This window comes from Lithobates pipiens, unplaced genomic scaffold (genome assembly GCF_037356315.1).
Source record: "Lithobates pipiens isolate NorthernLeopardFrog02 unplaced genomic scaffold, aLitPip1_a1.2 Scaffold_23, whole genome shotgun sequence".
Lineage (NCBI taxonomy): Eukaryota > Metazoa > Chordata > Amphibia > Anura > Ranidae > Lithobates > Lithobates pipiens.
Window position 1 is genome coordinate 316,743,829 of NW_027507785.1, and position 12,758 is coordinate 316,756,586.

Sequence of the window (12,758 nt, forward strand, 5' to 3'; positions counted from 1 at the left end):
CCGCCCCACTCCATTGAAATGAACAGGCAGTGCCACAACACTGGCACTTGTAACCCTTTTTTTGGCCATCAGCGGGGGGTTAAAAGCGCCCGCTAACAGCCAATATGAGCCGCAAACGCACTCCTGCCCCAGTGTGAAAGTCCCCTTAAACACAATTTCATTGCAGGCGCATTAGAATTACGGTTGCGTCCATAAATAAGAGCACCCCCCCCCCCCACCCCCGCCCCTTACAGATGCCAAGAGCCCCCCCCCGTCACAATCAGAAGTCAGAGTTGTAAACCGACAAGGTTTTTCACCTTAATACATTCTATGCAATAAGGTGAAAAGCCTTCAAATCCAGTGACACGGGAGCCGGCGGGGCCGAGTCCTGCTGTCTGTGTCAATGGAATGTGGCTCTCCGTGGGGGCACTCGAGAAAAGGAGGCGGAGCCAGGAATGATACAGGGGGGGGGGGGGGACCTCAGAAAAGAAGGATCGAGGACACTCCGTGCAACACCCTTCCACAGCGGAGACAAGTATGACAATTATTTTTATTTTTTTAAATAACAAACCCTTTACAAATCACTTCAAGAGTACCCCACTCTTGCAGGTGTGGGGTACAGGTACAGCCCCTTACTTTGTGTTGCTGCCAAGAAGCTGGGGGCGGAGCTAAAAAAGCAGAAAGTGCAGGGTCTGGAGGAGGACCAGAGGAGGGCTGGAGTCTGCCAAATGCTGAGAATAGGAGGAGAGGCAGAGAGAAAAAGGGGAACTGCCACTGCACAGAGAGGCACAGGATCTGTAGGAGGAGTTCTGTCTTCCTCTCTGCTGCCAACTGCTGGTGGGAGCAGATACAAGCCTCTCCATGGAAAAGCACAGGATCTGGTGGAGGAGTTCTGTCCCCATCTCTGCTGCCGAGATAAGGCGGGGGCAACAATAAGGGGGTTGCCCCAAGTGCAAGAGGCACATTAATTGGCCTGGATTCGGCCCCCGGACCTTGTGCGACACATGTGCTTTAGGCCTCATGTACACTGCTGCTGGTAAACGGATGTTTAGGACCAGTTGGGCATTTTTTTCCGATAGAGATATACACTTTTTTTTTTTTAGGTGGCAAAACTGACGTTTTAAACATGGGTTACTGTCAAGTTAAATTGTTCAGGAGAGGTTGTAAAAACGTCCCGTGTACATTAAGCCTTAGAGCAGTGATTCTCAACCAGGGTTCCTCCAGAGGTTGTAGGGGTTCCTTCAGCGTTGGGCCATTTCTGCCTCTCAGATAAGTTCCCACTGACACCATTGATCTTTTCAGCTATCTGTAAGGAGGTAATTCTTCCCAATGACCACAAGTGTAAGGACCATTCTTCCCTCTGACCATCACACTAATGTATCATGAGTTGTAGAGTTCTAATTTTTATCAGGGGTTCCCTGAGACCGGAGAACTATTTCAAGGGTTCCTCTGTGTTGAAAAGGTTGAGAAAGGCTGCCTTAGGCCCCTTTCACACATGCGGACGATATGTCCGTATTTCATCCATCCGTTTGCGGATGAAATACGGACATACATGCATCCCTATGGGACAGCGGGTGTCTGCGGATGAATATCCGCAGACACCCGCTATTGTCCGCCTCCGCAAAAGTCCGATTCTGCAGACGGAGGAAAGTCCTTTTTTTCTATCCGTCTGCAGAGCGGATCGGATGCACACGGACAGACGGTCCGTGCTCATCCGATCCCCATAGAGGATAGCGGAGAGCTGACAGGGCGGTCCCCGCACAGTGTGCGGAGACCGTCCTGTCCACAGCCGGCTCAGCGGGGACAACGGAGCGATCCCCGCTGAGCAAGCGGATCTTCACGGGGCGGATCATTACTGATCCGCCCCGTGTGAAAGGGGCCTTAGAGGCTTGTAACAGACCAGCTAAAAGGTAATAAAAAACAAACAGATAAACAAAACAAAAACAAAGGAAAAAAAATAAACACTGGATAAGAATTAGAAATCTAAAAACATAACAAAAACAAAGAACACAACTGACAATCATATCAGGAGGTTAAAGAGGAAGTAAAGGCCATTTAAAAAAAAAAATGCAACCTGCAAGGCAAAGGCATAATGAGGTAGTATGCATAGCATACTAGCGCATTATGAATAACTTACCTGAGAACGAAGCCCCCGAACCGGTCCTTCGTCTTCATCTTCGCCGCTGCCATGTATCCTGGAGCGACTTCCGGGTCTCGCTGCTTCGGCGCTGTGATTCGCCGGAGCCGCGATGACGTCACTCCCGCGCATGCGCACGGGAGCCGACACGAGTGGCATATCGCCACGATCTGCGGCCTGCTCAGTGCGCCGTAGACAGCGGTGCCTGTCTTTTTGTACATATCTCCTAAACCGTGTAGGTTTAGGAGATATTTCTTGGACCTACAGGTAAGCCTTAATCTAGACTTACCTGTAGGTCAAAGTGGTCTGTAAGGGTTTACAACCACTTTAACAGAGGGACAAGTATTTACTTAAACACGGAACGCAGTTTGTGTGTACAAAACAGAAGATTAGTTACAAGTGCGAGAGGGAAACCGCCGGATGACAATGGCGCTTTTCCAAGAGCGGAGAGTTCAAATTCTACAATGATCACCCCTCCCCCGATGTATATTGTATGTGCTCCAACACAGCCGAGTACTGCCCATGATCCCCCCCATTTATCAATTCCACTTCCAGTGGAAGCTCAGAGGGTCCGGTTCCTCTTCTTCCCGCCCCACGTAGGCCCCTTTTCACATGGACGTTCCAATCGGGGGTCCGCCGGTCATGTTTTTCAGGTGGACCCTCCATTCTTATCTACATCCACGATGTCTGCTGGCCACCCACGATCGCTCCACAGAGAGCCAGAATGGGGATCTGTCAATGTAAACAGACAGACAGACAGATCCCCGTTCCGTCAGGGAAGTAGCGAGGTCTGCTGTTCCTAGTGATCAGGAACAGCGATTTCTCTCTACTCCCAGGCAACCCCCCCCCCCCCCCCCCCAGCTAGAAACACCTCCCTAGAGAACACTTAAAGAGGAAGTAAACCCTGATGGGTTTACTTCCTCTTTTTTTCCCTGCAAAGGTAAAGCATAATGGACTACAATGCATCGCATAGTAGCTCATTATGCGCCACTTACCTGACACAGGAGCCAGCGAAGTCGCCGCTGATCCCTGTAGTCCGCCGCATCCATCTTGCTGGTGGCGTCTCGCAGCTCCGACCAATGACAGCGGCGAAGCCGCGATGACGTCACTCCCGCGCATGCGCACGGGAGTCGACAAATTAGGCAAATCCATTCTTGGATTTGCCGCATTTAGTGCGCCTGCGCGTCGCTGTCTACGGCGCATGCGCCGTAGACAGCGGTGCCCATTTTCGGGCAAATATCTCCTAAACCATATAGGTTTAGGAGATATTGCTTGGACCTACAGGTAAGCCTTAATCTAGGCTTACCTGTAGGTCAAAGTGGTTTGAAGGGGTTTACTTCCTCTTTAACCTCTTGATTACCCCCATAGTGTTAACCCCTTCCCTGCCAGTGTCATTCATACAGTAATCAGTGAATTGTTATAGCATTGATTCCCCCCCCCCAAAAAAAAAAAAAAAATGTGTCAAGTGTCCAACTAGTCTGCCACAATCCTGCAAAAATAAATAAATAAATCGCTGATCACCGCCATTACTAGCATTAAAAAAATAAAAATTTATATAAATTATATATAATGCCATATATCCCCTATTTAGTAGACGCGATAATTCTTGCGCAAACCAATCAATATAAGCTTATTATGATTATTTTACCAAAAACATGTAGACTATATTGGCCTAAACTGATGAAGAAATTTGTTTTTTCACATTTTTTTGGGGGATATTTATTATAGTAAAATGTAAAAAATATTTTTCAAAAAAAATGTGTTGCTTTTTTTGTTTTATAGCACAAAAACAAAAAAACACAGAGGTGATCAAATACCACCAAAAGCAAGCTCTATATGTGGGGGGGGGGGGAGGACATCAATTTTGTTTGGGTACAACGCACAACCGCGCAATTGTCAGTTAAAGCGACGCCGTGGCGCAATAAAAAAAAACGGCCGGGTAAAGAAGGGGGAAAATCTTCCGGGGTTGGAGTGGTTAACAGATCTCAAGGCAAGTCACACAGAAATAGTGCAGGAACCTTTTTCGAAGCCGCTGCGACTCGAGTCGCACCTACAGTTCCATTGCTGCAAACGGGGTGCGACTTGACTGAACTGTCAAGTCGCACTGGTGTGAACCTGGACTTAGGCATTGTATACACACAACACCCACTACATCATACACTGTACAACGCTCTGAGTAATATGCAAGCACACCAGATTGCTCCCAATACTCATCAATCCCTCCCCTCCAAAGCTCCTACAGCACCAGATCTTTGTAATGGGAGATCAGTGCCTGCACAGACACAGATCATCAGAGAAGGGAAAAGTAACAAAGTAACACATGACTCACCGCCTGCAACTTCCTCACTGGGCTGCTGATCCTTCCCAGCAGAGGATCTCCCACACTACATACCCAGCATGCTACTGGAGGAAGAGGGATGCTGGGAAATGCAGTGCAGAACTGTCAGGCAGCAGAATACTCGCAGCTGTGCGTCTTCCACGCAACAGCAGGGGGCGCTCTTTTGCAACACCATAGCCAGCTGCATAGAGCTGAATGCGTGACTAATGAATACGTCGAATCACCTTCTAGCCAGCAGAGGGCGCCGTGAGCTGATAATGAAGCAGTTTGAGAAGAGTATCAGTGTGGACATTGCTCCAGGTTGGAGGAAGAATTTCCAATGTGGAGCTCAAGAAAAGTCCAAGCATAAACTTTTTTTTTTTTTTGTTAAACAAGGAGGTATAAAGAAATAATTTTTCTAAAGGTAAAAGAATGAAGGTGTTTGAACTATTATTGCGCATTTATGAATGTTTTGAAAGTTTTTTATATTGTTAATTTTGTTTGGGTGTATGTATGCATGTGTGCATGTGTGCATGTGTGCATGTGTGCATGTGTGCATGTGTGCATGTGTGCATGTGTGCATGTGTGCATGTGTGCATGTGTGCATGTGTGCATGTGTGCTTAGATTATTGGCAATTAATATATTATGTTTGAATTCTTAATTCTTGTATGACTTTATAGTGATGGGACATTGAATAGGTTATTAATTGCTTGCCGCCGGCCCGCCCACTGTCAAATGATGGAGGAACAGTGCGGCTCTCGTTCTGGGTGGACGTCATGGCGGTGCACCTGTGCGGCGTGTTGCTAGGACACGGCGAGACCCCAATCTCTGTAAAGAGCCGCGGCTTTTTAACCATGTGATCGGCTGTGTCCAATCACAGCCGGTCATGTATAAACATGGAAATGCGGGTAATCGGCTCTCGTCGCCTCACACTGACAGAGTGTGGTGAGGCGACGCAGGGGACATCGAGACATGTAATCAGGACACTGATTACAATAAAGTGCCCACCAATGCCAGCAAACAGTGCCCATCAATGCCACCTATCCATGCATACCACTGCCAGCAATCAGTGCTCATTAATGATGCCAGTCAGTGCTGCCCATCAATGCCCAGTGCCAGCAATCAGTGCCCATTAATGATGCCAGTCAGTGCTGCCCATCATTGTTGCCCATCAATGCCACCTATCCATGCCAGCAATCAGTGCCCATTAATGATGTCAGTCAGTGCTGGCCATCAGTGCCGCCCATCAATGGCACCTATCCGTGCCAACCAGGCAGCATATTCGTGCCTCCTCATCAGTGCCACCTCATCAGTGAAGGAGAAAAATTACTTATTTACAAAAGTTTACTGACAGAAACCAAAAAAAAAAAATATATATATACACATTTTTCCAAAATGTTCTGTCTTTTTTTTAGTAAAAAAAAAAAAAAACAGCAGCGATTAAATACCACCAAAAGAACGCTCCATTTGTGTGAAGAAAATGATAAAAATGTCACATGGTTACAGTGTAGCACAACCGCGCAATTGTCACTCAAAGTGCGACAGCGCTGAAAGCTGAAAATTGGCCTGGACAGGAAGGGGGTGAAAGTGCCCAGTTGGCAAGTGGTTAATTATGGAGAAGGGGTGGGATTAGATACGTTTGTACTTCTTCCCATTTCTTTTCGGATATGTATGCTACATTTATCATTTTTTTTTTTTTTGGTCATCTTTTGTAACCAATTTTGTGATCTACTACTGAATATTTTATTTTGTGTTTTTTTTTTATTTTTTTACATGTTCGAAAAAAAGTTAAACGAACTAATCAGTGCATGCAGATTAGCTGATCATAAAGAGAATGGTATCAGAGTAGGACACAGGTGAGCCAATCGCAGCTCAGCCAGCAGTCCAGAGATTACAATAAATCAGTATGGCTTCATTATGTTAATGTGTCCCCAAAGCCAGCAGAGGGCGCCGTTCTCCCTGAGAGAACCATAGGAAGTCGGGAAGGATTCAATATTGATACAATGTATAAGTGTGTGTGCCCCAAAGCCAGCAGGGGGCGCCGTTCTTCCCATAGAATAGGGCTGTATGGAACTGAGAACGATTCAAAATTAAAGTTTACATAAAACTTCCATCTCTTGCTTTTACCTATAAGCCCATAATAAGGCTTACCTATAGGTAGTGCAAATACCTCCTAAACCTGCACCGCTTAGGAGAGATTTCCTGTATATGAAGCCAGTGATATCCCTGACACAGAGGCCCCCTAAGGAACAGCCACCCGTGCCGTGTCTTCAGGGCTCTGTGCCTGTGAACGGCGGCACCCACGTCATCGCAACTCCGGCCAATCACAGAGCCGGAGTCCGCAAACCCAGGGCAAGACGGGCGAAGATTGGGAGCGCCTGCACTACTGACATCTTGGGATTTGTTTTAAGAAAGTTAAACATAATGTGCTAGTATGCCATGCATACTAGCACATTATGACATTACCTTGCAGGTACAAAGAAAAAAAAAAAAGGAAAAAAAAAAGTCCAGCGGTATACAACCGCTTTTAAAGTGTAACTAAAGACAAAACTTTTTAAGCTCTGGAGAGAGTGAAGAGGAACTGGAATGTATTGGGGTCTGTACCCCCCTCGGGGGGATTCACAGACTATTTGTCAGGTTCTCCGTTATCATTGGAAGTAAAAACCCAAATTTTGAGTTGTCCCCAGAAAAGTAATAGAGGGGAAATCTTCCAAAGTAAATCCCTTAAATTGCAGGGATTTCCTCTCACTTCCTGTTTTGGCTATGGGACAGGAAGTGAAATCTCTCCATTGGGACAAATTGGAAAAATAAAAAATCTGATGTGGGTTATAACAAATCCAAACTTTATCCAAAATGGAAAAACGTTTTTTGCCCATAGTTCCACTTCAGGGTAGGGAGTTTGTTCCTGCAGAGCCATCAGAAGGGGGAGGGGTTGACCCTGCAGAGCCATCGGAAAGGGGGGAGGTGACCCTGCAGAGCCATCAGAGGGGGGGGGGGGGGGGGGGGGGAGTGCCCCTGCAGAGCCATCAGAGGGGGGGGGGGAGTGCCCCTGCAGAGCCATCAGAGGGGGGGGGGGGGGGGGGGGGGAGTGCCCCTGCAGAGCCATCAGAAGGGGGGGGGGGGGGGAGTGCCCCTGCAGAGCCATCAGAAGGGGGGGTGCGCCCCTGCAGAGCCATCAGAAGGGGGGGTGCGCCCCTGCAGAGCCATCAGAAGGGGGGGGTGCGCCCCTGCAGAGCCATCAGAAGGGGGGGGTGCGCCCCTGCAGAGCCATCAGAAGGGGGGGGTGCGCCCCTGCAGAGCCATCAGAAGGGGGGGTGCGCCCCTGCAGAGCCATCAGAAGGGGGGTGCGCCCCTGCAGAGCCATCAGAAGGGGGGGTGCGCCCCTGCAGAGCCATCAGAAGGGGGGGAGTGCCCCTGCAGAGCCATCAGAAGGGGGGGGGGAGTGCCCCTGCAGAGCCATCGGGGGGGGGGGGGAGTGCCCCTGCAGAGCCATCAGAAGGGGGGGGGGGAGTGCCCCTGCAGAGCCATCAGAAGGGGGGGGGGGGGAGTGCCCCTGCAGAGCCATCAGAAGGGGGGGGGGGAGTGCCCCTGCAGAGCCATCAGAAGGGGGGGGGGGAGTGCCCCTGCAGAGCCATCAGAAGGGGGGGGGGAGTGCCCCTGCAGAGCCATCAGAAGGGGGGGGGGAGTGCCCCTGCAGAGCCATCAGAAGGGGGGGGGGAGTGCCCCTGCAGAGCCATCAGAAGGGGGGGGGGGAGTGCCCCTGCAGAGCCATCAGAAGGGGGGGGGGGGAGTGCCCCTGCAGAGCCATCAGAAGGGGGGGGGGGGAGTGCCCCTGCAGAGCCATCAGAAGGGGGGGGGGGAGTGCCCTGCAGAGCCATCAGAAGGGGGGGGGGGGGAGTGCCCCTGCAGAGCCATCAGAAGGGGGGGGGGGGAGTGCCCCTGCAGAGCCATCAGAAGGGGGGGGGGAGTGCCCCTGCAGAGCCATCAGAAGGGGGGGGGGGGAGTGCCCCTGCAGAGCCATCAGAAGGGGGGGGGGGAGTGCCCCTGCAGAGCCATCAGAAGGGGGGGGGGTGCCCTGCAGAGCCATCAGAAGGGGGGGGGAGTGCCCCTGCAGAGCCATCAGAAGGGGGGGGGGGGAGTGCCCCTGCAGAGCCATCAGAGGGGGGGGGGGAGTGTCCCTGCAGAGCCATCAGAGGGGGGGGGGGGGAGTGCCCCTGCAGAGCCATCAGGGGGGGGGGGAGTGCCCCTGCAGAGCCATCAGAGGGGGGGGGAGTGCCCCTGCAGAGCCATCAGAAGGGGGGGGGGGAGTGCCCCTGCAGAGCCATCAGAAGGGGGGGGGGGGGAGTGCCCCTGCAGAGCCATCAGAAGGGGGGGGGAGTGCCCCTGCAGAGCCATCAGAAGGGGGGGGGGAGTGCCCCTGCAGAGCCATCAGAAGGGGGGGGGGGGGAGTGCCCCTGCAGAGCCATCAGAAGGGGGGGGGAGTGCCCCTGCAGAGCCATCAGAAGGGGGGGGGGGAGTGCCCCTGCAGAGCCATCAGAAGGGGGGGGGGGGGGAGTGCCCCTGCAGAGCCATCAGAAGGGGGGGGGAGTGCCCCTGCAGAGCCATCAGAAGGGGGGGGGGAGTGCCCCTGCAGAGCCATCAGAAGGGGGGGGGGAGTGCCCCTGCAGAGCCATCAGAAGGGGGGGGGAGTGCCCCTGCAGAGCCATCAGAAGGGGGGGGGGGAGTGCCCCTGCAGAGCCATCAGAAGGGGGGGGGGGAGTGCCCCTGCAGAGCCATCAGAAGGGGGGGGGGGGAGTGCCCCTGCAGAGCCATCAGAAGGGGGGGGAGTGCCCCTGCAGAGCCATCAGAAGGGGGGGGGAGTGCCCCTGCAGAGCCATCAGAGGGGGGGGGGGGGGGAGTGTCCCTGCAGAGCCATCAGAGGGGGGGGGGGAGTGCCCCTGCAGAGCCATCAGGGGGGGGGGGGGGATTGCCCCTGCAGAGCCATCAGAGGGGGGGGGGAGTGCCCCTGCAGAGCCATCAGAAGGGGGGGTGCGCCCCTGCAGAGCCATCAGAAGGGGGGGTGGCCCCTGCAGAGCCATCAGAAGGGGGGGGTGCGCCCCTGCAGAGCCATCAGAAGGGGGGGGGAGCGCCCCTGCAGAGCCATCAGAAGGGGGGGAGCGCCCCTGCAGAGCCATCAGAAGGGGGGGAGTGCCCCTGCAGAGCCATCAGAAGGGGGGGAGTGCCCCTGCAGAGCCATCAGAAGGGGGGGGGGTGCCCCTGCAGAGCCATCAGAAGGGGGGGGAGTGCCCCTGCAGAGCCATCAGAAGGGGGGGGGGAGTGCCCTGCAGAGCCATCAGAAGGGGGGGGGAGTGCCCCTGCAGAGCCATCAGAAGGGGGGGGGGGGAGTGCCCCTGCAGAGCCATCAGAAGGGGGGGGGGGAGTGCCCCTGCAGAGCCATCAGAAGGGGGGGGGGAGTGCCCCTGCAGAGCCATCAGAAGGGGGGGAGTGCCCCTGCAGAGCCATCAGAAGGGGGGGGGGAGTGCCCCTGCAGAGCCATCAGAAGGGGGGGGGGGAGTGCCCCTGCAGAGCCATCAGAAGGGGGGGGGGAGTGCCCCTGCAGAGCCATCAGAAGGGGGGGGGGGAGTGCCCCTGCAGAGCCATCAGAAGGGGGGGGGGGAGTGCCCTGCAGAGCCATCAGAAGGGGGGGGGGTGCCCCTGCAGAGCCATCAGAAGGGGGGGGGGGGGGGAGTGCCCCTGCAGAGCCATCAGAAGGGGGGGGGGGAGTGCCCCTGCAGAGCCATCAGAAGGGGGGGGGGGGGAGTGCCCCTGCAGAGCCATCAGAGGGGGGGGGGGGGGGGGAGTGCCCTGCAGAGCCATCAGGGGGGGGGGGGGAGTGCCCCTGCAGAGCCATCAGGGGGGGGGGGGAGTGCCCCTGCAGAGCCATCAGGGGGGGGGGGGGAGTGCCCCTGCAGAGCCATCAGAAGGGGGGGGGGGGGAGTGCCCCTGCAGAGCCATCAGAAGGGGGGGGGGGAGTGCCCCTGCAGAGCCATCAGAAGGGGGGGGTGCCCCTGCAGAGCCATCAGAAGGGGGGGGGAGTGCCCCTGCAGAGCCATCAGAAGGGGGGGGGGGGGGGAGTGCCCCTGCAGAGCCATCAGAAGGGGGGGGGGGAGTGCCCCTGCAGAGCCATCAGAAGGGGGGGGGGGGAGTGCCCCTGCAGAGCCATCAGAGGGGGGGGGGGGAGTGCCCCTGCAGAGCCATCAGAAGGGGGGGGGAGTGCCCCTGCAGAGCCATCAGAAGGGGGGGGGGGAGTGCCCCTGCAGAGCCATCAGAAGGGGGGGGGGGGGAGTGCCCCTGCAGAGCCATCAGAAGGGGGGGGGGGTGCCCCTGCAGAGCCATCAGAAGGGGGGGGGGAGTGCCCCTGCAGAGCCATCAGAAGGGGGGGGGGGGAGTGCCCCTGCAGAGCCATCAGAGGGGGGGGGGAGTGTCCCTGCAGAGCCATCAGAGGGGGGGGGGGGGGAGTGCCCCTGCAGAGCCATCAGAGGGGGGGGGGGGGGAGTGCCCCTGCAGAGCCATCAGAGGGGGGGGAGTGCCCCTGCAGAGCCATCAGAAGGGGGGGGGAGTGCCCCTGCAGAGCCATCAGAAGGGGGGGGGGAGTGCCCCTGCAGAGCCATCAGAAGGGGGGGGGGAGTGCCCCTGCAGAGCCATCAGAAGGGGGGGGAGTGCCCCTGCAGAGCCATCAGAAGGGGGGGGGGAGTGCCCCTGCAGAGCCATCAGAAGGGGGGGGGAGTGCCCTGCAGAGCCATCAGAAGGGGGGGGGGAGTGCCCCTGCAGAGCCATCAGAAGGGGGGGGGGGGGAGTGCCCCTGCAGAGCCATCAGAGGGGGGGGGAGTGCCCCTGCAGAGCCATCAGAAGGGGGGGGGGAGTGCCCCTGCAGAGCCATCAGAAGGGGGGGGGGAGTGCCCCTGCAGAGCCATCAGAAGGGGGGGGAGTGCCCCTGCAGAGCCATCAGAAGGGGGGGGGGGAGTGCCCCTGCAGAGCCATCAGAAGGGGGGGGGGGGGGGAGTGCCCCTGCAGAGCCATCAGAAGGGGGGGGAGTGCCCCTGCAGAGCCATCAGAGGGGGGGGGGGGGGAGTGTCCCTGCAGAGCCATCAGAGGGGGGGGGGAGTGCCCCTGCAGAGCCATCAAGGGGGGGGGGGGGATTGCCCCTGCAGAGCCATCAGAGGGGGGGGGAGTGCCCCTGCAGAGCCATCAGAAGGGGGGGGTGCGCCCCTGCAGAGCCATCAGAAGGGGGGGTGCGCCCCTGCAGAGCCATCAGAAGGGGGGGTGGCCCCTGCAGAGCCATCAGAAGGGGGGGAGGCCCCTGCAGAGCCATCAGAAGGGGGGGGAGGCCCCTGCAGAGCCATCAGAAGGGGGGGAGTGCCCCTGGCAGAGCCATCAGAAGGGGGGGAGTGCCCCTGCAGAGCCATCAGAAGGGGGGGGAGTGCCCCTGCAGAGCCATCAGAAGGGGGGGGGAGTGCCCCTGCAGAGCCATCAGAAGGGGGGGGGGAGTGCCCCCTGCAGAGCCATCAGAAGGGGGGGGGGGAGTGCCCCTGCAGAGCCATCAGAGGGGGGGGGGGGGGAGTGCCCCTGCAGAGCCATCAGAAGGGGGGGGGGAGTGCCCCTGCAGAGCCATCAGAAGGGGGGGGGGAGTGCCCTGCAGAGCCATCAGAAGGGGGGGGAGTGCCCCTGCAGAGCCATCAGAAGGGGGGGGGGGAGTGCCCCTGCAGAGCCATCAGAAGGGGGGGGGGGGAGTGCCCCTGCAGAGCCATCAGAAGGGGGGGGGGAGTGCCCCTGCAGAGTCATCAGAAGGGGGGGGGGGAGTGCCCCTGCAGAGCCATCAGAAGGGGGGGGGGGAGTGCCCCTGCAGAGCCATCAGAAGGGGGGGGGAGTGCCCCTGCAGAGCATCAGAAGGGGGGGGGAGTGCCCCTGCAGAGCCATCAGAAGGGGGGGGGGGAGTGCCCCTGCAGAGCCATCAGAAGGGGGGGGGGGAGTGCCCCTGCAGAGCCATCAGAGGGGGGGGGGGGGAGTGCCCCTGCAGAGCCATCAGAGGGGGGGGGGGGGAGTGCCCCTGCAGAGCCATCAGGGGGGGGGGGGAGTGCCCCTGCAGAGCCATCAGAGGGGGGGGGGGGAGTGCCCCTGCAGAGCCATCAGAAGGGGGGGGGGGAGTGCCCCTGCAGAGCCATCAGAAGGGGGGGGGGAGTGCCCCTGCAGAGCCATCAGAAGGGGGGGGGGGAGTGCCCCTGCAGAGCCATCAGAAGGGGGGGGGAGTGCCCCTGCAGAGCCATCAGAAGGGGGGGGGGGGGGAG

At 57.2% G+C, this 12,758-nt stretch overlaps 1 protein-coding gene across 1 annotated transcript in view; it reads right to left on the reverse strand.

Moving 5' to 3' along the window:
- The window catches only part of ATG4C (autophagy related 4C cysteine peptidase), a 39,837-nt gene extending 35,281 nt beyond the window's left edge, over positions 1–4,556 (reverse strand). Inside the window, exon 1 of the mRNA XM_077450567.1 lies at positions 4,446–4,556. The gene's annotated coding sequence lies outside the window, so the exon portion shown is untranslated. The remainder of the gene's footprint in view (positions 1–4,445) is intronic.
- Positions 4,557–12,758: the final 8,202 nt, after the last annotated feature.